Source organism: Marmota flaviventris, chromosome 8, assembly GCF_047511675.1.
Source record: "Marmota flaviventris isolate mMarFla1 chromosome 8, mMarFla1.hap1, whole genome shotgun sequence".
NCBI lineage: Eukaryota > Metazoa > Chordata > Mammalia > Rodentia > Sciuridae > Marmota > Marmota flaviventris.
The window spans coordinates 52,458,800-52,474,805 of NC_092505.1; the positions used below are offsets into that span (position 1 = coordinate 52,458,800).

At 35.9% G+C, this 16,006-nt stretch overlaps 1 protein-coding gene across 1 annotated transcript in view; it reads right to left on the bottom strand.

Annotated features, from left to right (window-relative positions):
• The window catches only part of Pak2 (p21 (RAC1) activated kinase 2), a 74,712-nt gene extending 61,410 nt beyond the window's left edge, over window positions 1-13,302 (bottom strand). Inside the window, exon 1 of the mRNA XM_027935930.2 lies at window positions 13,028-13,302. The gene's annotated coding sequence lies outside the window, so the exon portion shown is untranslated. The remainder of the gene's footprint in view (window positions 1-13,027) is intronic.
• Between the last annotated feature and the right edge of the window lie 2,704 nt (window positions 13,303-16,006).

Genomic DNA, 16,006 nt, shown 5'->3' on the forward strand with positions numbered 1-16,006 from the left:
ATATATACAAATTGGGACAAGATAACTTTTCCCTGTTAAAGTGATAATTTTCAATCTCAGGTGAAATCTTTTAGTGAAAGATGAAGGTCAAGATTGATTTGAGAGGCTGGGGCTGTAGCTCAGCAGGAGCGCTTGCCTGGCATGTGTGAGGCACTGGGTTGATTCTCAGCACTGCATATAAATAAATAAACTGAAAGTCTATCAACAACTAAAAATATATTTTAAAAAAAGACTGATTTGATTACTTAAGTGGTAATCTATGTCTTAAAAAAATAAAGAACAATTTGTTTACTTAAGTGGTAATCTAAGTCTTAAAAACTGGAACAGAGTTGCAGGTGTAGTTCAGTGGTAGAGTATGTGCTTACATGTGCAAGAAAAAAAGGAACAGACTCATTCTAGTGAACAATGGTATCAAATCAAAGTCACTCATTTAGTCTGTCCCAGATTTCAATGAACACAATTTATACCAGACCTCTGAGTATTCCCACTAGCTATAAGGTCATTAAAACTTAACTGAAAAAGACTCATGAACCAACCATGTTCTGCCTCATAAAATGAAGTTCAACCCTCTGCCTAAAAGAAGATAGGAAGATACCTTGTCCCTCTGCACTAGCCATCCCTTTATTTAGAGACTCAATGTCACTCTCAAAGGAACAAACTAGTCAAAACATCCACCATTATGCAGAGGCAGTTCTTGTAGCAACCAGAGTTCCTTATCTTCTCTGATTTTTCTACATACTTTAGAATGGCATGCATGTTCCAGAAAACAAATAAGAAATATCTAAGTGTTTGTGTATATGTAAGGTTCAGGCAGAGCTGTATAAGAGCAGAAACCTGGACTGACAAACACATCGCTTCCTGAGAGGCATAATCAAAAAAGTAAAGTGTAACACAATTGCTTTGATTCTAACCTTACACCAGCTAGAACCAGGAAGAACTCTTAGTGTAGCACATTCTAGAAACCAAAGATTTTTATATATTATGTCAGTTCAGAGTTACACGGATAGAAACACTTTGATAAGATCCCATTACCCTAACTAGAACTGCATATTAGACGAATGCCCGTTATTCACTGGGAATCAGGCGATAGGTTGTGTTTTTAACTCTCAACATACACATAAGCAAAAGTTTCATCCAGAACCACAGTCAACTGCAAAGGCAAGGAGAACCCACAAACATTTCTAACAAATGCACAATTATTATTCAGTGATGAATAGGCAGGAAAAAAAATACAATGATCCCAACAAAAAAATAAATCAGCACAAGGAAGAAGAAAGATTACTCTTCACATGGAAGCAGGGCCCCAAACCAACTAACTTCCCAACATTAGGCAAACTTTATAAAACAGGTGTATATTGAAATAAAAGACCAAGATGAAATGAAAATAATTTAAGAAGAAAAGGGGGCCATGTGCATACACCTATAATCCCAGCTACCAGGGATGCTGAGGCAGAAAAGGACTACAAACTCATGAGGCAAAACATGAGGAAGGAGGAGGAGAAGGAAAAAGAGAGGATAAATTTTAAAAGGATGCAAAAAATTAAAACTGCAATAGCAGAAATAAAATCAATACTGAAGATAAAAAATGAAAATCAAAGGTGATAATAAGGGCAAACATTTGAGTAGCTCACAGAGAGGACAGAAATGATGAGCCAACTTAACAATTACAATGTTTTCTTTAAAAAAAAAACAACATTTTTATTATTTATTGATGGAACTTTATTTGTTTATATGTGGTGCTCAGAATCGAACCCAGTGCCTCACACATGCTAGGCAAGTACTCTACCACTGAGCCACAGCCATAGCCCACAATTACAATGATTTCAAGGAAGAAAAAGAACAACTGAAACAAAAGTAACAACCAAAGGTATTTCTGGAAATTAAAAAAAAAAAAAGTATGTCAATCAGGAGAAACTAGTATTTCAGGCAACAATAGTGAACATTTACAAGACATGATCTGTTGAAATACTTCAATAAAAAGAAAAAGGAAAATTCCTACCACCATCATGGCACAGGAAAAAGAACGAATGGGGGAAGGGACAGCCTGAAACAAATGATTAATGCAAGTTGACACAGAACAACACTGACAGAATTTCTGAGGAAGTCAATGACTTGATAATTTTATGCATGGCTTCCAAGTATTCCTACTATAATATTAGTTGAAAATATATAACATATGAAAATGTACAACATACAGTGAATCCTATCAGCATGCACATCCACACGACTGGGGCCCTAATTAGAGTAAGATATAGTCCATGTACATATAATTCTAAAAAAATGGATTTTCTGTCATGTGTAACTAAAAAAAAAACAATTTTTTAAAATGTATGATAGGTGATATATATGATCAATCAATTTAAATTTGAAACCTAGAAAACTGACAATCCACCTAAATACAGTTTAAATAATGTGTTAGCACTGACTGTAATTACTAAGACAAAAGTCCTGAAAGAAGATGAAGTTAAAAATACTAAATACAAAAAATATTTTAACGATATCCTGGGTCCCAAGCTTATCCTGGAAGGCATAAGAGAATGAAATGAAGAGGGTCTAGGGAAAAAAACTAGTCTTCAAATAAAGGGAGAATCAAAATAATTTTCTTTTTCAGACAAATCAGAAATGTTTAATTTTTTTCAATTTAGAACAAATTTGAATTCACTTAAACTAGTATACTTTAAATACAGAATTTATGCATTCCAAATATTTTAAATAAAAGCAAACCAAGAATAACTCACATAGTTATGTAAATAGAACAAAGTTATGAAAACAGAAAACACCAACAGATGAACGGATAAACAAAATGTGGCATATACACACAACGGAATATATATTACTCAGCCTCAAAAAGGAATGAAGTACAAACATATACTATGACATGGATGAGCCCTGAAAACATGCTACCCAAAATAAACCAGACAGAAAGGGACAATTAATGTATGATGCCACTTTTATGAAAATCATAAAGACAGAAAATAGATTAGAGGTAGGACACTACAGGTTAGCAGTAGGAAGGAATGGGCAGTGTTTAGTAAGCACAAAGTTTCAGCTGAGGAAGATGAAAAACATTTGAGAGATGAATAATGGTGATGGCTGCATTACAATGTAAAAGTACTTCACACCAAAGACTTGAAAATGGCAGAGATGATAATTTTATTACATATATTCAACATAAATTTAAAAATAAAAACAAAGCAACAGCAAAAATAATAATAACAAAAAAGAAAACATTAAGTAAACATCAGAAAGCCAGCAATCATTATGACAATAAGCATGAATGTCTTAAGTATCCATTTTGGACTAAAATAAAGATAGTCCACATGTAATTTAAAAAGAGACACAACAAAAACAAAATTGCAAGAAAAGATAAACTTTAGTAGTATGCAGGACAAAGAAAGTAGATGGGAATTTAAGACAAAATATAAGATGCAAAAATATTAAGCAACACAATTTTTGTTGATTAAGTATAATCCATAACAAAGATCTTAAGCGGCATAGAACTTATACCTGCACCAAATACTGCCATCAAAATGTATGAAAAACTCATCAGAGTCAAAGGACGAGAAGATAAGCCACACGTGGAGAAAAAAATACACAAAAAAGGACTATTTCCCAAAATTTACAAAGAACTCTTCAGCAACAGGAAAACGAGAACTCAATTTTAAAAAATGGGCAAAAGATCTGATTAGATAACTCACCAAAGATGATAGCTGGTGCAAGCGGTACATGCCTATAATCCCAGCAATTTGAGAAGGTGAGGCAGGAGAATCACAAGTTCAAGACCAGTCTCAGCAAATTAGTGAGACTCTGTCTCCAAATATAAATGAATGAATAAAAGGGACTTGGGATGTAGCTCAGAGATAAAGTGCCCCTGGGTTCAATCCCCAGTACAAAAAAAAAAAAAAAAAGAACAATGACACAAATAATAGATCGGTACACTTATAAAGAAATAGAAAAAAAGAAAAGAAAAATATATAGATGGCAAAGCATATGAAAAGATACTGAACATCATAAATCATTGGGGAACTGAAAATTTAAGAACTAATGTTATTACTTCACATACACCTGAATGGCTAAAATCTAAACCACTGGTAACAGCATGCTGGCAAGAAGATGGGGAAACAGGAATTCTCATTCATTGCTGGTAGGAATGCAAAATGGTGTATAGCTGCTTTGGATTTCTTACGAAACTAAAAGTATTCTTACTATACAATCCAGTAATCATGTTCCTTGATATTTACCCAAATCAGTTGAAAACTTATGTCCACACAAAAACCTATATGCAAGAACCTGAACAAACATTACTCTGAAGAATACATACATACGGCAATAAGCACATGAAAAGATGTTGAATGCCACTAATCATTAGGGCACTGCAAATCAAAACTACCATGAGACACCATATACCCATCAGAATAGCTACTATTTAAAATTGGAAGGGGCGAATAAAAAGTGTAGCAAGGATATAGAGAAACCAGAACTTTCCTGTATTGTTGGTGGAAATGTAAGTATAGCCAGTGTGGAAAACAATTTGGTGGTTCCTCAAAAAACTTAAAAATAGATTTACCATACGCCCAAGCAATTCCACTTTGGAAAATATAGTATCAAAGAGATACTTGTACATCTATGTTCATAGCAGCATTATTAACAACAGGTAAAATGTAGAAGCAATCCAAGTTTCCACTGATAGATAAATGGGTAATTAAAATATGGTATACACATACAATGAAATATTATTCAGCCTCAGAAAAAGAAATGATTTTTAAACATTCTATAAGCCAGTCACAAAAAGGCAAATACTAGATGATTCCAGTTATCTGAATAGTCAAAATTATAAGAGACAGGAAGTAGAATGGGGAGTTTATGTTTAGAGGATATGGTTAGTTTTACAATATGAAAAGAGTTATAGAGATCAATGGTGGTAATAGTCACCCATTATTATGAACATATTTAATACCACTGTATTATACACTTAAAAATGGTTAAAAAGGTAAATTTTCTGAAGTGTATTTTATGCCACATTGAAAAACTGAGGGAAAAAAACCATAGAAATGGATATTGTATAGCAGCCTCATTCCTAATTGCACAACTTGGAAGCAACCAAAATGTCCTTCAATAATTAACTGCATGAATAAATAGACAGTGGTAAGGGCGGGGTTGGGGCTCAGCAGTAGAGCACTCGCCTCGCGCATGTAAGGCCCTGGGCTCAATCCTCAGCACCACATAAAAATGTATATAAATAAAATAAATGTAGTTGTGTCCAACTATAACTAAAAAAAAATTTTTTTAAATAAAAATAATAGGGGCTGGGGTTGTGGCTCAGTGGTAGAGTGCTCGCCTAACACAGACAAGGCCCTGGGTTCGATCCCCAACACCACATAAAAATAAATAAATAAAGATATTAAAAATTATAATAATATAAAATAAATAAATAGACTGTGGTAAACCCAGACAATGGATGTGTTAGAAAGAAATGAGCAATCAAGTCATGAAAAGACATAGAGAAACTTAAAATGCATATCGCAAAGGAAAGAAACCAAGTTGAAAATTACATAATGTGTGATTCCAACTATATGGCATTCTGGAAAAGGAAAAACAATAGAAACAGTAAAATGATTACTGGCTGCCAAGGGTTTGGGGAAAGGAGAGATGAACAGAGAATTTTGAGGAAGGGAAATTATTCTGTATGATACTATAAGGGTGAATAAGTGTCATTATACATATGTCAAAACCCATAGAATACACAATACAAACAGTGAACCCTAATGTAAATTATGGACTTTGGATGATAATGACATGTCAATGTTGATTCAAAGAACTACTCTGGTACATGACGCTAATGTTGAGGAGGCTTGAGGGAAGGGAGCATGAGATATATGGGAACTCTGATCTGTATTCAGTTTTGCTGTGAACCTAAAACTGCTGTTATATATAACAAAGTCTATTGGTTAACATACACCCAGAATTTTAAAAATTAGAATTAAAAGAAATACACTCGATAAACACATACTTATTGCATAGCAACTTGTTTGGAGCTTTGCAGAACAGAACATACCAAACACATAAAAACAAGCAAAGAACAACAACAACAACAACAACAAAAAAAAACTGGAACTATCAACTGTTTGGAATGTACTGAATAGAACATCATTTATATAAAATTACAGAGTGCAGCCAAAGCTGTACTGAAGAGGCAAATTAAGAGTTTTAAAACTTTTTATTTTTAAAAGGAACTGAAAATTCATTAGATTAGAAAAAATATAACAAAAAGAAAGAACAACTGTAAATAAAGAGAAAAGCAGAAATCAGGGATCAAATAAAAAAAATAATGAAATTGCTAATAAAAGATCTTAATGACAAAAAATATTACAAAAACTTATACAATAATAAATGTGAAAATCTAAAAACACTGACCAGGGAAAATTAAATTTTCAAAAATAACTCATTTGTAGTGACTCCTAAATAATATAAGTAACAACAGAAGTACTAGGGATTAAATCCAAGGTGCTCTACCACCAGTGCTTTTTTTTTTTTTTGGGGGGGGGGGGGGGGGGGACAGGGTCTTGCTAAATTGCCCAGGCTGGCCTCAGACTCAAACTTGTGATTCTACTGCCTGAGTCTCCCAAATTGCTGGTATTACAAATGACAGCCACCATGCCCAGCTTTTGCCTACTCTTAATAAAACTAAATTTGTATAAGATTCTCATCCACCCTTTCAATAAATTATTTATTCATGACTAACATGAGTAGAATTTTGGATCCTCACAATCTATGACCTACGGGATACCTATAGTTAACAGAAATTTTTAGTATTAAATACTCCTATCAATAGTTAAAAAGAAGTTAGGCATGGTAGCACAAACCTGTAACCCCAGCAACTGAGGAGATTAAAGTGAAAGAAATCTAAATTTCAAGGCTAGCCTGGGCAACTTAACAAGACCTTGTATCAAAATTAAAAAGGATGGGAATATTGCTCAGTGGTAAATCACCCCTAAATTCAATCTCCAGTACCAGAAAAAAAAAAAAAGTTAAAAGAAAAACTATCACCTAGTGAAATTAAGGTACAACCCCACAATGAAAAGTCAGGTAAACCAAAATAATTTTTAAACAGTTTTTAAAGGAGAACAGAGTGAAATGTTCAAGATCCATCATTACGTAAAAAAGAAAGTCAATTATTCAAAATTATTCTGATTTTATAAAAATAAAGTATAATACACGCATAAATAAAAGGAGGAAAAACTACTGGCAAGAAACACACCTAAGTATCAACAGTAGTTATCTACAGGTAATATAAGAGGTAATTTCTTTTAAACCTTATTTTTTCCAAATCTTTAACAAGAAGACTACAAGGTTTGAAAAGAATTTACAATACAGAAACTTTATCAAAAATTTAGCTGATTGCCACTATTATATCTGTCAATCTAACTGCCAACTCTTTAGTAATTTGCTCTTTAGAGCACCTAAGATTTTGTCTAAATGCTTTCCCCATCTCTATTGCTTGCTTTTATTATAGAACAATTTGCTCATTCATAAGATTAAAATTTTTATATAATCTCAGAACTTAAAGAAATAGGAATTTTTTAAAGCTAAATTATACTTTAATTTGTATTTTGAGTGTAAAACCTTCTATCTTTTGAGAAACTTTTAAATGTTTACATGAAAAAACAAATTACCAATGTAATAGCTTGATCAGAAAGAAGTTAAGGAAGAATTCAAAAGTGCACCAAACTGGGCTGGGATTTTAACAGCTCAGAGGTAGTGTGCTTGCCTTGCACACATGAAGCACCGAGTTCGATCCTCAATACCACATAAAAATAAATTAATTAAATAAAGGTATTGTGTCCATCTACAACTAAAAAAATGCCCCAAATGAGAAATAACTCTTATTTCTAAATGAGTAACTCATGCTTTCAACACAGAGAACATAAAGATTATGTGTTAACATGTTAAGATAAAATATATAATATCTAAATCATGGTGAGATCAGAAATATTCTCAAAGCTACACACAAAAATTGAGACTTGAAAGGTGAGGATTAATCAGGTAGATGAGAAGCAGGGGTCAAAAAGGGGCATTTTCCCTTTTTAGCAAATGTGATGTTTACAATAAAAAATATATATTTCCTCCTCCAATCCCTATAATAATACTAATTTTCACACCACAGTCCTAAAACACTTTTACACCTATATTTTATTTCTGTAAAAAACTATTTTAAGCTCTCTTATCCCTACCATGAACAACAACAACATAACAGAAGGACGAAGATTCAAACAATTACTGTGGGCATGGTGACATAGGCCTATAATCCCAGCAACTGTGGAGTCTTGAGGCAGGAGGATTGAAAGTTCAAGACCAATTTCAGCAATTTAGTGAGATCTTATCTCAAAAAGGAGGGGGGGATGGATGTTGCTCAAAGATAAACAAAGCACCTCTGGGCTCGATCCCCAGTACCAAAAATAAATAAATAAATAAATAACCAACAACAATTATTAAAAGTACCATAATATAGAAGAATGTGCTTTATAAAGGTAGATGGGGAAGAATTTTTTGTTTGCAGCGCTGGTGATGGAATCCAGGATCTTGAGCATGCTAGGCAAGTGCTCCTACCAATACTAAACTACACCCCCACTCCAACAATCTTAGTAACGAATTAATACCTATTACGTAAAGGACTAATACAATACCTATTGTGTGTAAAGAACTACAATTCAATAAGGAAATATGAATAAGAAAGTATTGGTAAAGTCTTTTGGGAAGGCAATTTAGAATCTACCAAATCTTAAAATGCACGTTTAAAAAATTATCTTTATGGAAATGCACAAATGTGTATGCACAAAGACATGAGGAAGTGCATTAAGGCTCTAGTTTTAGTTGTTCAAAACAAACAAATGATTATGAATAATTAAAGTAACTACCAGATGCTGGTATGGTGGCACACGTCTGTCAATTCCAGCTACTTGGGAAGCTGAGGCAGCAGGATTGCAAGTTCCAGGCCAGCTTGGTAATTAGTGAGACACTGTCTCACAATTTTAAAAAATAATAAAAAGGGTTGAGGATGTATATAGCCCAGTGATAGAATGTTCCTGGGATCGACCGCTCTAGTACTGCAAATAAAATTAATTAATTACTACCATATAATGGAGCATCTATTTCCTGATTATCAAAAACAAAAAGATGAAGTGCAACTATTCATATTAATATGGAAAATAATACACAATGATCAGGTTTTTTTAATTTTAAAATAAATGTAAAAAATATACAACATGTGACACCAATGCTTAAATAATATTTTTAATAGTGGGTGGATACCTCTAAAGAATATGACTAGAAAGTGAGGAAGGAATAATTTTAACTGTTTAATTAATCAACTTGTTTGAACCTTTCATAATGAGCATGTACTACTTTTGAATTTATTTTAAAAATAAGAGAAAAATACACATTTCTAGTCTATTATTAAGGTTATCTCTGACAGCTGAGATTAAGATGATTTTGTCCTGTTAATTGTTTTCACTATTTCCAAATTTTTCATAAGAAATATGCATCCTTTTACGTTAGAAAAACTATTTTCAAAAAACCTGTATTTTATTTCAAAAGTAGAAGTATTTTATTTTTTCTCATGTAAAATTAACTTTATTCTCCTGAAAGATAATTTTTAAATTTAATTATGACTGCTGGGCCCAGTGGTGCACACCTTAATCCCTGCAATTGCTAAGTATTTTATCTTCATTGTCTAAACTGGCATAAACAGCTCTATGAAATTAATATTATATTATTATATTATTATCCCCATATTATAAATAAGAAAACGAAGTTTTGAAAAGAAAGTGTATCTTGGGAGGAAGAGCATGAGAAGATCACCATTAAACAGGGTCGAGAGGGGGGGAGGGAAAGAGAGAGAGAAGGGAAATTGCATGGTAAAGGAAGGAGACCCTCATTGTTATACAAAATTACATATAAGAGAAAGTGAGGGGAAAGGGGGGAAAAAAACAAGAGAGAGAAATGAATTACAGTAGATGGGGTAGAGAGAGAAGATGGGAGGAGAGGGGAGGGGAGGGGAGGGGGGATAGTAGAGGATAGGAAGGGCAGCAGAACACAACAGACACTACTAGTATGGCAGTATGTAAAAAAGTGGATGTGGAACCGATGTAAATCTGCAATATGTATACGGGGTAAAAATGGGAGTTCATAATCTGCTTGAATCAAATGTATGAAATATGATATGTCAAGAGCTTTGTAATGTTTTGAACAACTAATAATAAAAATTTTTTTTTTAATTAAAAAAAAAAAAAGAAACAAACAAACAAAAAAAGGTGTATCTTACCCAGTATCAAGAAGAGGAGGAGCCAAGATTCAAATCCAGGCCTCCAATTCGTAAGTGCTTAGGATATAAGGAGTACATACCAGTAAGAGATACCACACAGATAAAAGACTTGAACTCTAGAATCTTGAATGAATGATCAGACTATAATCAGCTTGTGATCTAAGAATCAGTAGTGAAACTATTTTGATTGGAAGAAAACTATTAGTATTTGAGGCAATGGGGGCTATTTCCCTCCTCCCTACTGATGGAAAGGAAAAAGGATACAAGTAAGAAATAATAAGAACAAATTCCAAGTAACTTAACACCCTCCCTCTGATTAGTCTGTATTTAATTAACCCTCTAACTGGAAAGGGTTTTGATAAAATGATCAGATCCCTGAGGACTTGATTCTTGCACATGGCCCAGTTTAATCAAAAACAGAAAATTCAGGAAGCCAAAAGAAATGTATACATGAACACCATTATTGAAATAACCAATACTGACAGATTAAAGACAGGAAAAATTTATCAGTACCTGTTTATTTTATCCCTGGCTACTTATACAAGTTCTCTCATTTTTTAAAAAAGTAAAATTGAAAGTTTATGCTCAGCTATCAGAACAAATTCTAAGTTCCCTCTTTTAAAACAATTGAAAAGAAATACAAACTAAACTGTTAGCCATGTCTACATGGAAATCTATCATGAAGATCAAAGCACCACATGTTTAGTAGACATATACCACTACAAACTCAACAGTCACTTTATGAGTCTGAGTTTGCAACACTGGCATTAAGTGTCACCAAGGCCAAAATAATAACACTCTTTCTGAATGATGGCAAACCTGGAATCAAGACTCTAATGGAAGTGAAATAACCATGGAAGTCTTAATACAAATTATCTGTTTTTGTGGCTGGAGAGCAGGGTGAGTTTTGCCTGTAGTTTCAGTGCACCAAAGGCTGAGGCAGCAGGATGGCTCCAGCCCAGAGTTAAGAGGCCAGTCTGAACAACACAGTGAGACATCAGCTCAAAACAAATATAAAACAAACAAAACAGTTTATAGAAATAAGTGGCAGAGAAGTTGGTATCAACAGAACAAGTTTCACACTGCTACATTTCTATACCTCAATCCCTCAGGCCAACAAGGCATCCGATAAATTACAGACAACTAATCATTTGGTATAAATGATGACAGTATTGAAGCTAGTACTAAGCTATTTTTCCAGAGCCTGTTGGAGAGAAAGGTAACAGTGGGCTATTTAGTGAAAACAAAACACACTGAATTTAGGTCAACCTTTTTCACCAAAATCTGAAAGTCAGATTAAGACCTACATATATTATAGGCGAACACCCAGGTTCAGTTTCCATAATGTAAATCAGTGTTCTTAGCTAATTAATAGCTAGAAAGACTTAAAAGCCAAGGGTGAAAGAATAAGAATTGCCTTAAATCAATATCTCTAACATGAAAAAGTCTTTCACTCATGGAGGAGCGAACATGAATGTTTTACATAGCCATACAAACTTCTGGCAAAGCTGACAAGTTTTAACCTGCTTTAAAAATTACTGTTCACCGCCTTCATCCCGATCTAACTTATTTAATGCTATTCTTTTGGACAACCCTACAAAAGCAAAACCCCCAGAGCAAATTCTTGTACATTTCAATATCCTGCCTACTTATAAGAGCGGAAGAGTCAACACAGCAGGGGAAAAAACGTGACGTGCACAACCTTGATCCAAAATACAGTTCGTCGTAGTCTAATTTTAGGCCTAACCATTTTGATTGTCTTTTTATAAAGTTTAAAAAATAAAACAGAAAAATTACAGATCACTTGCACTAAGATTATATTAATGGGAGTTGGTTATTATCAAAGGGGCAACAAATCATGCTCACACTACTCAGTTATTCCCATTAAAAATACTTGGATGGGGGCAAACTTACACCAACTGACAATGGCAATTACTCTAGACACTTCAGTTCTTCGGGTGACTATATCTTTAAACAATCAGTCAAAAGGTTGAGTACACCGAGGAATTTGTGGCAACGTCTTATGCGTGCATGCGCGTCTGTTTCAAAGAAAGCCAAACATGGTGAAAAGCCAATCTCGACTTCACCTAAGTTACCTAAAGAAGCAAATATTCACCTCCTGGCAGAAGATCAAACAACACTGTGAAGAAGATCCGAAAATTCTATTCTTAAGCGGAGGCCCTCAACTCCCGGGTAAACTGTTTCTACTAATGTGGACTAGAGCAAAAAGAGCTTACAGTTGAGAAGAGTTAAGAACTGGGACAACAATCCTGAGCAGTGAAACTGCAGCGATCAGAGATAGCAAGGTGGAGCTGAGATAAAGAGGGGGAAAAAAATCAAGGAACGAACCCCGAGAGGTCCCGTCCAGCGATAGTAAACCGAAAAAAAGGGAGAGGGTGAAACGCGAGGGAAGGCAAGACCAAGGGTAGAGCCACAATCAGAACAGGGCTGGGTCCAGGAAGAGCGAGCCCTGGCAGCCCAGCAAGCTTCCCATTTCGGGCTAAAGCCGAGAAGAAAACAGCCCCAGGGAGCAGACAATGAGCCACCGCCCCAGGAGTCGGGGCCCCCAGCTCGCAGGTGGCAACTTCCCGGACCTCGCGGGGCAGGTCCGAGTCCCAGGCCGCTCCCATCAGCCAGGCCGCGGAGAAGGGAGGGAAGAGGGCGACGGCCCGCGTCCGGGACCAGCGGGCCTGTCTGCACACTTACCCCAGGGGAGGAAAGGTCCCCGCCCCGGCGAGGCGCCTCGGTCCGAGCTCCTGGCGGGCTGCGGAGCTGCCCCGGGCGAGCGCGCGGTGCTAGGAGTGGAGAGCCGGGCAGGACAGCGCGGCGGGGCGGGAGGAGCCGCGCGGGAGCACAGACACTGGTAAACTTGGCCGGGCTGCCACCGAGCCCGGCGGCGCCAGGGAGTGGAGGTTGGGAGCCTTCGGCAATGGCGACGGCCCGGGCCGGAGGGGAAGCGGAACAACCGCCGCCGCTGCGCGTGGCCACAACCCTCGGGGAGGGCTAGGGCGATGGGCGGGGGGCGGGGCAAGAGCACGGCCCCGCCCTGACCGCAGCCTGGGCTCGGGGGACAGAGTTGTGCACAACCTCCCAATGGGCGGGCTCGCGCGGGGATCCTGGGAGTTGTAGTTTAATCATGATTACTGCTCCCCCCACCAACACACACCCTGCCTTTTTTGGGTGGGTGGAGTGGGGATGGTCTTTGTATTGAGAAGGACAGCCATTTCCTCATTTAATTCAGCATTGCACTGTCTCCAGTCAGGTTGTGCATACTGATGATCCTGTCAGAGCTGCCAGAGGATTGCTGACATATTTGATCCAATACATTTCTGGAAATTCATCCATTCTCCATTTTGCTTTTTATTTCTTTTTTTAGCCTACAAATTCTTACTACATTTTGCTGCTGATTTAAACCCAACTCTTCGCAGATTAAGGCTTCTTTATTTTTTCCACAAGAGTCAATGAATGTATTCATGTATTCAACACACATTTCAGTGTCTAATATATAGGATACCCATTAGTCATCAGGGATACAGGTGAACATGACTCACCTTGTCTTTGTGAAACTTACAAATATGAAAAGAGTAATTAAAGTACTAATATCTGGTATGAGGAAAAAACTGAGGGAGATTACTTTGGATAGAGTGGCCAAAGAAGCCCTCTTTTCAGAGTTGACCTTTAAGCCATGAGAAACATCCAAGGGAAAGCATTACAGGCCGGAGGAGAAAATAGGTTTCCATTGTCAGTTAAGAAAGCCTATGTAGCCAAGTGTGGTGGTACATGCCTGTTATCCCAAAGGTTCAGGAGGCTGAGGTGGGAGGATCCCAAGTTTGAGGCCAGCCTCAGCAACTCAGCAAGGCCCTAAGCAATATAGTAAGACCCTGTCTCAAAATTTAAAAAAAAAATTAATAAAGGCTCAGTGGTTAAGTGCCACAGGGTTAAATCCCCAGTACCAAAACACCAAAAACCAAACAAATGAACAAAAAACAAAATTTGAATGCCATAGTAGGAAGTCTGCAATTCATTCCAAGAATCCACTAAAAGGTTTTAAGTGAAGCAGTGATATTATCTGGCTTATACTTCAAGATCACTAGACTGCTAATTGGAGAACAGAGTATAGGGATGCAAGAGGAGAAGGCAAGTGAATGAGAGAGGCAGTAATCATGATGGACACTAGGCAGACAACAGTGGAAAAGGAGAGAGGTAATCTCAGGAGGCAGAGCAAAAAACTCAATTGATATATCATATTTAGAGAAAAGAACCAAGAAGCAACATGGCAACTGAAAAATGTTCCCATTATTAAACACACCAAAAACTGGATTAAAAAGGGCATCCTTACAAAGGCATAACTAATCCTGCAGAAAAAAAAAAGAAGAAGAAGAAGAAGAATGTTTTTGGTAGTCTTCCAAACTTCACACTAACCCAAACAAGAAGGAAACCAGAGTGGTATGCAGGGCAGAAAAACCATGGTTGTTCAGATTGAGAGTACCTACTTATCAAAGAAATCTGTATGGTTTTAAAGGCTGTAAAGGAGACAAGAGAGCAAAGATAAGGCCTTGGACCTGTTCAGGAAGATGGGTCTGTGATCTTGGTAACTCAAAGGGGTTATACCCTCAAGAACATACTGGGAACATGCAGAATATTTACTTTATCCTTGGCTTGGCATAGACAGAAAAATAAAAATTAGTCTGTAGAATTCTTAACTAAATTTTCCCTTAAAAGTTTAAAAGTTCCACTTTATAGCAAAATTCAGGAAACTTCATGTCAGGAAAGTAACTGATAATGCTTAATTAAGGATCTGGAAGAAACAAATACAAATCCTCACTGCATAGATGCACCTTCAACCCAGCTCTCAAAGAATTCTACAGATGAGAGGATTTCAAAAGCTAAACATAAGTACCCAAAATATGCTTATAATACACCCAAGGAAATAACCCACCATGAGCAGATCAAGAGAAATTAAAACAGACACGAAGTCCATATAGATGTTGGAATGACTGGTTAGAGAATATAAAATAAGTTTATTTAAATGATTAAATATGACAGGAACTAAAAAACACAAGAAACAAAACTAATTTTTAAAAAAATGACTAAGCAACTTTGTAAAGAAACCAAGTAGAATTTTCAGAAATAAAGAGTAACTGAAACTAAATCCAATGTTTGGGTTAAAAAGCAGATTGCACACAATTGAAAAGAAAATTAGTAAACTGGAAGACAGATCTAAAGAAATTACTGAGAACAGGATGTGCCCCTGGTTTCAATCTACAGTGGGTTGAGAGGCTGAAAACAGTTCAGAAACAGAGAAAAAAATGAAAAAAAATTTAAGAGACATGGAGATAGACTAAAAATATCTATCATATCCCTAATGAGAATTCATGGAGAGAAAAAAACAAAAGGTCTCTGTTGTTAGTAACATCAAACAACAGTTCATGATGAAATAATGGCTCCTCATGATGAGAATGTTGAGAATCTTCCAGAACTTATTAAAGATAAGAATCTTCAGATTCAGGAAGCAAACTGAATTCCAAGCAGTGAAAAAAGAAATCTCAAACATATCAAAGTAAAATTGCAGAACCCCTGAGATATAACAACCAAAAGTAAAAGACATTGCCTACGAAGAAACAACTTATTAAATTCATAGCATATTTTTCCAAAGCATCAAAGGGATGTTAGTCTATAATGAAA